This window comes from Panthera tigris, chromosome A3 (assembly GCF_018350195.1).
Source record: "Panthera tigris isolate Pti1 chromosome A3, P.tigris_Pti1_mat1.1, whole genome shotgun sequence".
Lineage (NCBI taxonomy): Eukaryota > Metazoa > Chordata > Mammalia > Carnivora > Felidae > Panthera > Panthera tigris.
The window spans coordinates 101,506,076-101,520,149 of record NC_056662.1 but is presented as its reverse complement, the minus strand read 5'-3'; the positions used below and the strand labels follow the sequence as shown (position 1 = coordinate 101,520,149).

Genomic DNA, 14,074 nt, shown 5'->3' with positions numbered 1-14,074 from the left:
TTTACTCTTTATGTATGTATGTGAAGGAGCCAAAGATGTATGTCTGATCCCTTCTCCTGGTGACAGTGAATCATCTTGCAGTGAATCATCCTTTCCCATAGTCATCCCCTCCAACCCTCTGGGAAACCCTTGCCCAGGCTTTGGTCATAAAAGTAGAGTGGCATAGGAGGCTGGAAGCCTGCAGTTTTGGCAGAGGCTCTTCTGCACTGGGGCATTTCCCAGTGACATTTTCTGAAGGCTCATAGCCTTCAACAAACAAACAAACAAACAAACACAAAAAACCACACAGGTCATGTGACTTTGTCTACTCAGAGGACTGGAGACTTGGGTATCTCCTACCTAAGTATATTCCAGACTTCTTCTGGGTAACATTATTCCAATGAATGTTCATGGGTTTATGGGGAAAAGGGGTTATTGTAACGGTTAATTTCATGTGCCAACTTGACTGAGCTAAGGAATACCCAGATAGCTGGTGAAACATTATTTCTGGGAATGTCTGTGTGAGTGTTTCTGGAAGAGATCAGCATTTGAATTCATAGGATGAGTAAAGAAGGTGGCCTTGGGGTGCCTGGGTGGCTCAGTTGGTTAAGCAGCCACCTTTGGCTCAGGTCATGATCGCACGGTTCCTGAGCTTGAGCCCCATGTTGGGCTCTGTGCTGACAGTTCAGAGCCTGGAGCCTACTTTGGATTCTGTGTCTCCCTCTTTCTCTGCCCCTCCCCCAACTCGTGCTCTGTGTCTCTCAAAAATAAATAAATGTTTAAAAAAAGAGAGAAGATGGCCTTCACCAGTGTAGGTGGGCTTCATCCAATCCACTGAGGGCCTCAATAGAGCAAGAAGTCAGAGGAAGGGTGATTTTTCTCTCTTTCTTTGGACTGGGATATCTACCTTCTCTAGCCCTTGGACATTAGAGCTCCAGATTCTAGGGCCTTTGTACTCCAGTCTTACACCAACAGTATGCCCCCCCCCTCCCCCCTCCACCCCCCACTGGCTCTCGGGCCTTCGGACTCAGGCCGGGTTCTGCCACTGGCTTTCCTGGTTCTCTCTTGTAGACAGCAGACTGTGGGATTCCTTGGCTTCCATAACTGTACGAGTCTCTCTCTCTCTCTCTCTCTCTAGACAAATAGATATAGATATAGGTATTTCTGTCTATCTATCTATCTAATCTGTCCTATTGATTCTGTTTCTCTGGAGAACCCTAACATAGTTATCTCTGACTTACCCTCCTATGCTCCTCTCCCTGTTACTCTCTGCTTCAGCCACCCCAGCCTCCTCACTTCTCTCCAAAGACAAACACTCCAGGCTTGATGCCACCCCAGGGCCTTTGCACTACCTTCTTCCTGGAATTTTCACTTCCTCAGTGAGGGCTACTTGGATCACTTCATTTAAAATAGCAACATGAATCCCAGCACTCCCAAATCCTCTATAGTACCATCATATTCTAACACACTCTATGATGTAGTTTTTAAATGTATTTTACTTTTTTCCTTCTCACTCCACTAGAATGCAAGTTACACAGGGCAGAAGTTTTAGTCTCTTTTATTTGTTTGTAAATCACGAGCATGCAACAGTGTTTATAACATGTGTCAGGCACTTAGCAACATTTGCTGAATTAATACAGAAATAGATGCACCAATGAGTTGGGGGAATGTTGGCTATTCAGGTCACTGTGGAATTCAGCCCCCAAAAAACTCAAGTAGGATTCCCAAAATGGTCCAATTTGAAGGTCAGGCCCTATAAAGAATAGCACCGGAACGCCTGTCTAGATTTGTCAGGATTTGGCAGTGGGTGGGAGTAGTGGAGAAAGGGTCTAGTTTCCAAAAGGGATTTTCCCAGTTATCTACTGCTGTGTAACAACCAATCCAACACTTCGGAACTTAAAACAAGAATGACTTATTACTTTTCATCATTTCTGTGTGTTGGCCGGTGGGCCCTTTGCTGGTTTTTCCTGGGCTCACACACATTCGGCTGAGTGTTAGCTGGGATGGACGGTCCAAGATGGTCTCACTCGCATGTCTGGCAGTTGATACGCACTGCTGGGTGGAGGCCTTGGCTCTCCTCTGTGTGTCCTCTGGTAGGCTAGACTGACTTCCTTATGTGGCAGTCTTAGGGCTGCTGTTCCAAAGGGGAAAAATAGAAGCTGCAAACCCTCATGAAGCCTAGACTCCAGAACTCGCATTATCACTCTTGCCATGTCCTACTGGTCAAGGCAACTTACAAGGTCAGATTTAAGGAAATGTGGGTGGAGAAATAGACTCTACCTCTTAATGGGGAGCACTGCAAAGGATTTGTGCCCAAAGTCACTGTGAAGAAATGGAAAAGGAAAGGGTTAAACCCAGACTGAATGAGCACTCTTGACTTTCATGTTACCCTACCTTCATAGTTAACTCAGTGGGCTGTGTAAGGCAGTAAACTCTTCATTCATTCATTCACTCACTCACTCACTTGCTCACTCACTCATTCACTCATTTGCTAATCAAACATTACTGAGCTCTCATGGTGTTCAAGTGCAGTGCTGGGCATGGGGGTATAGAAATGAGTGGGGTCCAGCACTTGGTGCTCCTAAGGAAAGTGGGAAAGCTACCTTGCTCAAGCCCTCTTGGATGTTCTTCATCTTGCTTAGTGGTTTCAAGGCTAACTCGGAACCCAAGGGACAGTGTTAGCCCTTGGAGGGACTTCCAGAGGGAAGTGAAGCCCAAATGGAGCCTCCGTCTATGGGACACAGGCTGGTATAAGTGAGGGTAAGATTTAAGGCAAATCACTAACGTTGAAAAGGAACAGATTCAAGGAGGAGGAGGAACATCAGAAAGCAAAGGGTCTGTGGCCCCAGGAATGGGTTCTGAAATAGATATCACCTGCCTCAAAGCAACTAACCTCTGGTGCCCTGGCAATAATATTATAATAAAGGCACCCATGCTGTTCCTTGATGTTTCCTTCCTTCTTTTTTTTCCTCTTCCTTCCCTCTCTTCCATTTGTATTTACTTCCATTTGTATTTACTACGTTAAGTTATGTATTAGGAGATACCTGTAAGTTTTGGTTTCACAGCCTGCTCAAGCTCATGCTTCTGTCTTGCTCTCCCAAATCCTGAATTCAATATTGAGCGCATGTTGAGAGCTTAATCAATGGTTTGGGATGATTCTAAGCTGCAGCTGCAAACTGAGGGCAAGGTCAAAGAGTATCTTCACAGACATCCTAAAGAGTAGCCTGACCCTTACCCAAGACACTCTCCCCCTCCCATCATACAATTCCTAGGATGCTGAGCGCCTTGTAGGTAGTATAGATTTACATGTTTACTATGTTAAGTAATAGTCTGTTCTCAGAGTACCAAAAGTTCTCAGAATCTCTTGATCATTTATATCAGGATCAGCCAGTTAAAAACAAAGACTCCTGAGTCCCCACTTCAAACTGGCAGGTACAGAGTTGTGAGGCTAAGCCCAGGAACCTGAATTTCTAGGGAGCCTGTGGGTGATATTTTGGAAGATTCTGAGGATCCCCAGTGTAAACGAAACTTCACTTCCTCCACAACCAGCCCCATAGAAATGAGATCCCAATCAGAACACATGGCACTCTGTCTGTGTATATTTCCATGACACAAAGGGGAGTAATGAAAACAGGAAGTTGAGAATCAGAACATAAGTCTCTATACAAAAACATGTGCCACAGATGTGACCTAATATGTCATTCTCTGCTCAGGCTCATTAGTCATAGAAGATCATGGAAAATCATCCTCATTATGAGAGCTGCTTGTCAGGTGTTACTTCCCCAGTCATCCTATGAGAGGGGAAAAGTGAATGACCAGCGTGGAAATTCAGGAAAGCTTGGTTCTGGGAATTCATTAGAATAGACTCCACTGGGACAGGAAGTGCTTTGCCTAGGATTGGTTAGTGGGGGTGGGGGGTGGTGCAGGGCAATGGTTTTTAGGTGAGAGTTTGAGGTTGACGTTACCTCCTTTCTTGCTCTGGAACTTGGGTGTCTCCCCTTACTTTGTTGTCCTTGGGTACACTTTTGTTGTATCTTGTAGGTGGCACTTCCTAGGCCTGGCCAATCACTTAACCAAAGGGATGGGAGTTCCTTCTCTGGAGAGATCCTGACATGAGAATATGGCATAGCAGAGCACAAACCCGCACGCTCCAAATACTCTGATGGTGGTAGGTTAATGCTTGACGCTTTATCAATGTTCTTATTCCAAGGCACCAGACTGTGAACTCCTACAGGGCAGAGATTTGAAATTTTCATTTCTAAATGTTCATAAATGAGCACAATGCAGCTAACATTACCTCACACGGGTGTGCGCGTTTTAGGCTTCATGGCTCTAGAGGACACCACTCACATTTTGACATCATAGACTTGAATATTTATTAGGACAATGTTATGGTAGTTGACAATAAGGTGCCTTGTACTAAAAAAGCTAGTACTTCGATTGACTTTCTAGCTGATGAGAATAAAAAGGGAAGCCTTATGCTAACGCATTTCAAGGAGCCACAAGTGGTTGGAACAGAGTAGAAGAAAAAGGGGTAAGGCGAGAGAGGTGACTTAGAGGAAAATAAGGGCCAGATCATGACATTTATTAAGACTATACATGCTAAACCCAGGTTGTTAGCAAGAGGACAACATGGAGTTCTTATCAATGATTTCAAGCAGGGGAATGACATGACCAAATTACCTCCTAAAATAGTTGCTTCTGGCTCCTGGCTGGAGAATGGATGTTGGGACAGCCTCTCGAGTTTCCCTACTCCAGTGTTTCTTGCTTCCAATCCAGATAAGAGATGAGTGTCTAATAATTGTCACAGGGGATTTGAGGGAAGTGAATGTATTTAAGGCATAGTAAGAGGGTAGAGTTGATAGATTTTGGTAATTTATTATATGCAGAATGAAGGGGGTAATTGTTGAGATTGATTAACAGATTTACAGCTTTGGTGTCTATGGATGGATGTCTCTGCTGACGGGTAGTGATTCTAGTGATGGATGGCCATTTTATTCACTGACATAAGGAGTAATGGAAGAGAAAGTGGCAGTTTGGGGGGAAAGCTGATAAGCTTTGTATGTTGAATTTTGAGGTATATGTGAACTCCTGATAGAGGTGCTCAGTGGGCAGCTGTTTATGTAGATCTGATTTTCAAGAGAGGAATTTGGAATGGAGATTTAAAATTTGGAGTTTTCAAAGCAAAGGAGATAATTGAACGTGTGGGGTGAATAAAATGGGGAGAGAGATTTGTTTAAAAGAGAAGATGGTCTAGGACAGAGGGATGTTTGAGAGGTGGAAGGTGCAGAGCCTTCAGTGGAGGCTCGGAAGGAGAGGCCTGAGGAGGTGGAGGGAAGTCCAGGAGACACGGAGTATGGAAGTCTACAGAAAAAAGTGTTTTAAAGTAAGAATCATCAGTGTTGAACACTAGCGGTACATCAAGGCTGGTAAAGTTTGAAAAGTGTCCATTGGATCTAGGAGCTGGGTAACCCTAGGGCAAAAGTTTAAATAAGGGTCTATGGGGCACATGGGTGGCTCAGCTGGTCGAGTGGCCGACTTCCGCTCAAGTCAGGATCTCATGGTTCATGGGTTCAGGCCCCACGTTGGGCTCTATGCTGACAGTTCAGATACTGGTCCCTGCTTCAGAATCTGTGTCTCCTTCTCTCTCTGCCCCTCCCCACTCGTGCTCTGTCTCTCTCTCTCTCAAAAATAAATGAACATTAAAAAAAAGATATTGAAATACTAAAAGAAAAAAAAGAAATAAAGCATCTTCAGGAGTGAGTAGAAGGTGAGAACCGAAGGTCAGTGAGCAGAGAATTTCTTCAATAGATTTGGCTCTGAAGGGAGAGAGAGATGAGTAGACATGTGGCTAAGGGAAAGCTAGAGGGAGACACATGGCTAAGGGAAGGATTTTTCAAGATGTAACAGGTTTAAACAAGTGTGAAAGTGGATGGGAAGGAGCTAATGGAGAAGGATGGGTTGGAAAAGTCAGGGTAGGGATGCAGTATGTGTGTTTGTGGGTAAGTATGTGGTCCTCAAATAAGTCTGTGTGACTTTAAGTTCCTGTTCTGCTCTTTCTCATGTGAGTAAAATGAATGAAATAGGCATACTCAAGTTATTTTTTAAGTTACATTGCAGAGTCATATGCTGTTTTTCTTTCCATGATGCATCTGTGAGAAAAGAAAAGCGCTAGTGACCTTCAGATTTAACGAGACATCTTTTAAATCTGTATACCATTTAAGGATATGGAAATGCTTTTTCAACACTATTTCCAACTATTTCATTGATCTATTATTGTGAAATAAAGCATCCTGAAACTTAGTAGCTTAAAAAAAAGAAGAAGAAGACAATTTCGTTTTGCTTGTGAATCTGCAGTTGAACAAGACTCAGTCTGATCCACCCCAGCATCAGTTGAGGGAGTTCAAAGGTTAAGAGCTGGGGTCATCCGATGGTTCTTTCACTAACAGGTCTAGAGGTAATACCGGCTTTCTGCTGGGACCTTGGTGGGACTGTTGACCAAATCACCTTCATATGGACTCTCCATGCAGCGTGGGCTTTTCCACGACATGGTGACTGGGTTCCAAGTGGGCGTCTTGAAAGAGAGAGAGAGAGAGAGAGAGAGAGCGAGCGAGCGCCAGGCAGAAGCTGTATAACTTCTGATGTGATGACCTAGCTTCAAAAGTCATTCGGTATCACTCCTGCCTCATTCTATCCATTAGAAGTACATCACCAATGTCAGCCCACTTTGAAAAGGGGGGAAATTAGGTCCCACCTCCTCATGAGAAAAGTCTCAAACAATGTGTGGGCATGTTTTAAAACCACAACAGCAACACGGTACCAATTGAGTCAAAACTACAGGTTTCTTTTGGGGGGTTACTTTTACAGGACACAACTTCTGAAGGCTTCAGTGCTTTATAAGACTGTTTTGTTCAACTAACACTTGCAAGGGCATATTTATTTTAACTAAGAATAGAAAAGTTTGTGACAGTAACGAATATTCATACAGGTCTTCATAATGCACACACTCAAAAAGTGATAGTCTTGTGGCTGTTCTTTTTTTTTTTTAACGTTTATTCATTGTTTTTTTGAGAGAGAGAGAGAGACAGAGAGACAGAGACAGAGACAGAGAGAGACAGAGTGCAAGCAGGGGAAGGGCAGAGAGAGAGGGAGACACAGAATCCGAAGCAGGCTCCAGGCTCCGAGCTGTGGGCACAGAGCCCGATGTGGGACTCAAACTCATGGACCGTGAAACCATGACCTGAGCCGAAGTCAGCTGCTTAACCGACTGAGCCACCCAGGCACCCGTGGCTGTTCTTAATTATTGCTTAATATGGAAAAAAATCTTGCTTAAAATGGATTCTTTGAACTAGTTTATGCTGCAGAACCATATCTGTCCCACTGAAGCTGTGAGGAAGAGCAGATACCTCCTACATTACCAGGATTTTTTGTTTTTCAGTTATGAAGACTAACACTGTAGGCATAGAAATTATATTATTTCTATGATAAATAGGCAGCAGTCCCTTGGGTTTAATCTTAACAGCAGAATGGAAAAAGAACTAAACAGGATTTTTATTTAATGATAGTAGAATAAAGAACGTAGAGTGATTTTCTTCCACTTAATGTAAACTTGGGCAAATAAAGTGGGTTTATACTAATGGTGGCCACCATATCATAGCCTTTAGGGGTGGATTGAATAAGTCAAGGCATGCCAAGCTCTTGGCATGGGACCAGGTGCACAAGAGTCCTCACGTGATGATCAAAAATGGTAGGTGATGTGAGAAACTTGAGGAGGCTGAATGGGATGATACCCAAAGCTGGAGGTCAGAGACTAGCCTTGGGTAAGAGGGAAGAAGGCAAAGATAAAGAAAGGTTCAATATGGGCTGATGAGTTGAGAAATTCTTCCTGTTAGTTTCTGTTACTTTGTTATTAAGTAAAGGAAGAGGAGGTTGGGCAGGAGACTAAAGAATATAAGGAATATTTGAAATATTTTCTGTGGAGATGGGATAGCTAGCAAATTATAGAAACAAGGAAGGGATGCTAAGCAACGATAGAGGCTAGCTGGTTTGGGCTGTCATCAAGATGCAATGGGGCAGATCTGCCATGATCTTCCGAGCTACTTGGTGACTTCGGTGTAGAATCTGAGGAGGCAGACATCGGATAGATCCAAATTTTTGCCAAGCAGTGCAATGGGAGAGCAGAGGGGCCATCAGTGGGGAATATTGACAAAAGAATGGTCCAAGTAGGGACTAGAAGGAAATGAAAATTGGAAGAGATGATAGAAGAAAGTTGAGTGGTCAAGGGACTGGAGGTCTCTGGTGTTGAAATACATACGCAGTGGAAAAAATGAAAAGTGAGGGAGAAACAGAGGGAGGGAAAAAGAGAAAGGAGAAAAGGAGAAACAGGACATAAATCCTGTCTTTTGTGGTCAGAGTAGGATGTTTGAACATTTCAGAAGTGAAGAGATTATGAGAAATGACAAGTCATAGGGTAAAAAAGGGAGAGTAGAGGTGGGAGTCACTGAAAGTGAGAAAGTCAAGAGACTGAGAAGTCATGGTGTAGGTCATCCAAATGGATGTCAAGGTCCCTTGGGGTTCCGGACAAAGAAAAAGACTTGGTTCCAGGTGCCAAATATTTAATAAATGGAGGGGAATGATAATGAGGTCAGTAGCTGAAAGCTACACAAAGAAGTACAGGTTGGTATAAACTTCAAAGGGCTGGGGTTTTCGTTTGTTTGCCTTTGTTGGTTGTTCATTTAACAAAGGTTGAAGATGTCACAATCTGATGTCAGTGGAGAGGTGACCCAACGTTGGCCCCAACCTCCTGGCCCTGAAATATCTGGGCCTGAGTTCTTTCTCCTTGAGAAAGCTGCAAGGAAAGCATGGTCCCCAGAAAGACCATGCTTTGGGTTCTTGGTTCCGGGGTTCGGCCAATGCAAGAATTAGGGGAATGTTTAGAAAAGAGAATAGAGTCATTCATTTAAAAAATAACTATTAAGCACTTGCTATGTGTATGATACTGTTTTCACTATTGGGATGTATCCATGAATAAGATGTATTAAGGGATTTATGTAGCAAGAGACAGAGAAATAAACACCTGAGCAAATACATATAATATAATTTTGGCTAGTGGTACAGGCTGTGAGGGAGAAAAATAGGGCTATTAGATGGAAAGTGGAGGGTGTGTGGAGGAAGTGGGCACTTATCTGTCACAAATCGTGTTCTCCAAAGGGAAAGGAGGGTGCAGTGGGAGTTGTGTAAATAGTAAGCCTAGATAGATTTTATTGAATTAGTGCTTGCTGGAATAAATAGTTTTGCCGAATAGCAGATGGAGGAAAGCACATTAGGGTTCGCAAACCATCACTGTGGGACATGTGATTTTGCAAAATAACTGCCAGGGTTTTTACAGCAATTACTTCCCATTGTGGGCCCCCTGGGAAAGCTATGGCCACTGCATAAACTTTCTTACCTTTTTTGACCTCAAGGCCAAGGACAGACACTTGCAATTCCTGCCCACAGGCCCCCACAGGGTCCCACGGGTCACTGAACTACTGGAAAGCAGACCAAGCCCTTGCCCTGTGGGAGTTGGAGGCAGCATCTAGGGTAAGACAGTTTGCATGCAGCTCAGGAAGCAATGGTGTTCTTGAAGTTGAGCAAAGGGAAGTGGCTAGCATTTCAGACGTGACATTCATTGAGGCTTAGAAGAGACTTTTTTAGGGCAAAGAAAAGGAAGTTTTACTTTACTGAGGTTAGTAAGCATAGGAAATTTGCTTGCTTTCTTTCTTTTTTTAAGTTTTATTTAAATTCACGTTAGTTAACATATAGTGTAACAATGGTTTCAGGAGTAGAATTTAGTGATTCATCACTTACATATAACACCCAGTGCTCATCCCCAAAAGTGCCCTCTTTCATGCCCATCACCCATTTAGCCCATCCCCCCACCCAACACCCCTCCAGCCATCCTCTGTTCTCTGAGACCCTTATGGTTTGTCCCCCTCTCTGTTTTTATCTTTTTTTCCTTCTCTTCCCCATGTTCATCTGTTTTATTTCTTAACTTCCACATATGAGTGAAATCGTATGATATTTACCTGTCTCTGACTGACATATTTCACTTAGCATAGCTGCTAGTTTCATCCACGTCGTTGCAAATGGCAAGATTTCATTCTTTTTGATAGACAAGTAGTATACCATTGTATATATATACCACATCTTTTTTATCCATTCGCCAGTTGATGGACATTTGGGCTCTTTCCATAACTGGCTATTATTGATAGTGCTGCTATAAACATTGGGGTGCATCCCTTTGAATCAATATTTTTGCATACTATGGATAAGTACCTAGTAGTGCAACTGTTGGGTCATAGGGCTGTTCTATTTTTAAAATTTTGAGGAACCTCCATACTGTTTTCCAGTGGGGCTGTACCAGTCTGCATTCCCACCAACAGTGCAAAAGTGTTCCCCTTTCTCTGCATCCTTGCCAACATCTGTCGTCTTCTGAGTTGTAGATTTTAGCCAGGAGATTTGTTTTCTTAGTAAATCTCTAAATAAGGTTAGAGGAAGACCAGGAACAATACCTGGAGGATAGAGCAGTAACTGACTGGTCATGAGAACTGGGCATTTGGAGGAGGTAGCCTCATTCCAGGTGGCCCTAAGAGCAGCCTGGGCTATAGTGATCCTCTCGGGTGCCCTGATTGGCCAGGGCATTGGGAATGCCATTTGGATCCAGATTGGTGCCCCCTTGCCTGGGATTCTGCTTTATAGGAATCCTGTAGTCCTGTATGTCCTCATCCTGAGATCATGAGAAAGATCTACTTTCTTAGCTACAGTTAAAGCCCTTCCCCTTAAAAATGAGTAAATTAATTCATTATTGATGTGCTTATTACTGCCTTTTGAGCTCTTACTATATTCAAGATACTGTAGTAGAAAATACAGACTCAAAGATAAAAATGTTACAGTTCATAATGCAGCAGGGAGAACAAATTCATCTTTAAAAATGATATCATAGGGGCGCCTGGGTGGCTCAGTCGGTTGAGCGTCTGACTTCGGCTCAGGTCATGATCTCACAGCTCGTGGGTTCGAGCCCCGCATCGGGCTCTGTGCTGACAGCTCAGAGCCTGGAGCCTGTTTCAGAGTCTGTGTCTCCCTCTCTCTCTGCCCCTCCCCTGTTCGCGCTCTGTTTCTGTCTCAAGAATAAATAAACATTAGAAAAATTTAAAAAGAAACTTAAAAAAAATGATATCATAAACTACTCCGTGCTGAAGTGTTGGTTTACCCTTTACACTCTCTTTCAGGCCTCTCTCAGGCTTCAGCCATCACTTCCAGGTCTCTATCTTTAGAGCAGTCTCTTCTTCTAACTTCCAGGTGTGTGAGTCTGCCTGCCAACTGGACACCCCCTTGGATGTCCCCTCTACATCTCAGACACAATGCAACTAAGCTCAATTAACTGTCTCCCTCCACTGCCTCCGAAACAATCTGCTTCCCCTTCCAGTGTATCTCCATTCTCAGTGGATGATTCTGCTGTCTTCCCAGTTATTGACACTCCCAAATAAGAATATTCTTGCTCTCTGTCGTCTCTGCGCGTTCAATGTTGCATCCACATTCAGCACTCACAAGTCCTATTGAATCTATCTCCAAAGTATCTCTAGGGCCTTCTGTCCATCCCAATGGTCATCACCATAGTTCAGACCCTGCCTCCTCATCTGTGGGTGCTGAGGTGATGTCCCCACCAAACTCCTTATTGCAGTTTTGCTTTGTCCTATACCCTGGTCCACACTGCTACATCCAGATGGCCCTACACCTTTTCTTACAAGGTTCCCATACAGTTTTAGCAAAAACAAGATGCCTCATATTCTGGGCACTGCCAGTCCCCAGCCCATCTCCCAGTTGCCCTCACGGCTCCCTGCACATGCAGCACATTATAGCTGTCGCAAACCTCTTGCAGGTAGGTCCCCAGGATGCTCTCTCTCACACAAGGTCTGCCCTTGAACATGCCGCTCTTTCTGTTTGGAAAATCATTCCTCTTTTACTTCCTTGGCTAATTTTACTCGTACTTTGGAGCTCAGGCCTTCAGGGAAACAATTTGTCGCCCTGTGGCCCGATCGAGTATCCCTTCTCCATGCTCCTATGAGACCCCAGATCAACTCCATCACAGCACTTGCCACACTACATTTTAATTGTGGGACTCTGGTTAATCTGTAAGCAGCCTCTGGGCAGAAACTGTGCCCTTTACATTTTTGTATTTCAGTGATTGTCTTCTAGTAAGTGTTTAGTAAATGTGTGATAAATGAGTAAGTGAAATAAATGAAAAAAATGAATGAAAGGGAAGAATAAGGAAAAGACGGAGAGAGAGAGATGATAGAGGGAGATATAGAGAGATGGAGAGACAGAGATGGAGGGAGAGAGATGGGGAGAGATAGAGAGAGGTGGAGAGAGAGAGAGGTAGAGAGAGAAAGATGAAAAGAGGTGGAGAGAGATGGAAGGAGAGAGATGGAAAGTGCATGAGAATGGAGAACAGGAACTAAACCATTCTGGAAATAAGCAGTAAAGCCTTCATGGAAGAGGTGATGTTTGAGCCAATGTTGAGATAAAAGTAGGAGTTAGCCAGGCAGAGTCAGGGCCTTTTTACACATAGAGGATTTTTAAGCATAGCCAAGAGTACCTGCTAAGGCACAGAAGTGAGGAAGAAATGGCAAAATGTTGGTTTGGTTTTCAGGATTCAGTTGCAAGTGACAGGAATGCTCTGATGTCATCAGGAATGCTTTCTTATCAAGAACTGGGTGCATAGAGAATCAGCTGGAGGATCAGAGAAAGGAGCTGTAGGCTGGGCATTCAGAAATAATCTTTGGAGGAACACTCCAGAACTGGCTTGCTGGGGGAGCCATCACCTCCGCCACAGTCGGGGAGATGCTGTCACCACTGGCCCCAGCTTCACGCCCCGGGAGCCCAGTGCAGAATCAGGAAGCAGTTGCATTGGCTGTTGGCTCCAGGAACACATGGCCTCACCAGCTCTGGGAACCTGAAGCACGCTGTGCTTTCTCAATCTGCAGGAAAGGAATGGATGGCTTTCCCCAAATAATGGATTCCGAATTCAAGTCTCCCACAGATGTGTCCGATTGGCAGAACTGAAGTCACCTCTGGAACTTTCACTGCAAGGGAGTCTGCAAAATGTGGTTCTTAACTTTGCAGGTAATACAAGGACAAGCTGGAAGGCCACTATAAGAGAGTCTAAGGAGCCAGGCTACCGCACCCACTGCCCCCTTCCCACCTCTGTGGAGCCACAGTCATCAGAAATGGCCCATGTCATGCAGTAGAGATGAGCCAAGCCTCTGTGCGGCGTTGCTCTCCCTGCTCCCCTGCCACCCTGCCTGAGGATGCTGGGTCTGTTGGGCTTCATGGTCAATGCCGTCACATTCTTCTCTGCCGAAGCCCATGCTCCTTCTCTAGGTTTCCATCTTGCAGCTTACCGCCCAACTTCGAACCAGCGTCTGTGGGACTCGTGCGCATGTAGTGGCCGACTGACAGTGACAAATGTGATATTCCCCTATGGGCGAGTGTGGTGGGCCAAGCACTGGGCTGAAGGGAAACGTGTGGGCCGAAGGTCTTGTCCCGCAATGAGCTTTACTCCCCGATAGCTCTGTGGCCTTGGACAAGTAACTTCAATGTTCTGGATCACATTCAGTGCTTTGTGACCTCAATGTGCTCAGTCATAAAGGCAGGGATTAGAATAACCACTGCCACCACTGTCATGAACAACTTAGTGCATTCTGTGTCTTTGAGTCACTCCCTCAAATTCAAAGTCCTCAGGAGAAGCATCCACTGGCCTGTCTTTGATCATGTGCCCATAACGTCCTCACTATCTAGGGAATAAGAGAGAAGTAGTTGGCTCTTTCAAGTTCTGAAATGGAAAGCAGAGCCCTACTTCCTACCAAGACATGACCAGTGGGGGATTTATCCCCAATGGGAAGCATGCTTAGTTGGTGAATAGAAAACTAAAAAGCCACTACACTGCAGACACATTTTAAAAATAGGAATTATCCATTTTAGCCTCCTCCTGAATACTGATATTGTTGACATCACAAGTTTCACATGCTAGCTATGTTTGTATTCTGGAACACAG

At 44.3% G+C, this 14,074-nt stretch overlaps 1 long non-coding RNA gene across 2 annotated transcripts; it reads right to left on the bottom strand.

Moving 5' to 3' along the window:
• Nucleotides 1-1,545: 1,545 nt before the first annotated feature.
• Nucleotides 1,546-13,708, bottom strand: LOC122237378. Of its 2 annotated transcripts, none has more exons than XR_006215876.1 (4): nucleotides 12,617-13,708; nucleotides 3,945-4,207; nucleotides 3,024-3,155; nucleotides 1,546-2,301 (listed from the first exon to the last, which is right to left on the bottom strand). It is a non-coding gene; the product is annotated as an uncharacterized LOC122237378 (long non-coding RNA). The 2 variants fall into 2 exon arrangements; XR_006215875.1 differs by lacking the exon at nucleotides 12,617-13,708 and adding an exon at nucleotides 4,663-4,902.
• Nucleotides 13,709-14,074: the final 366 nt, after the last annotated feature.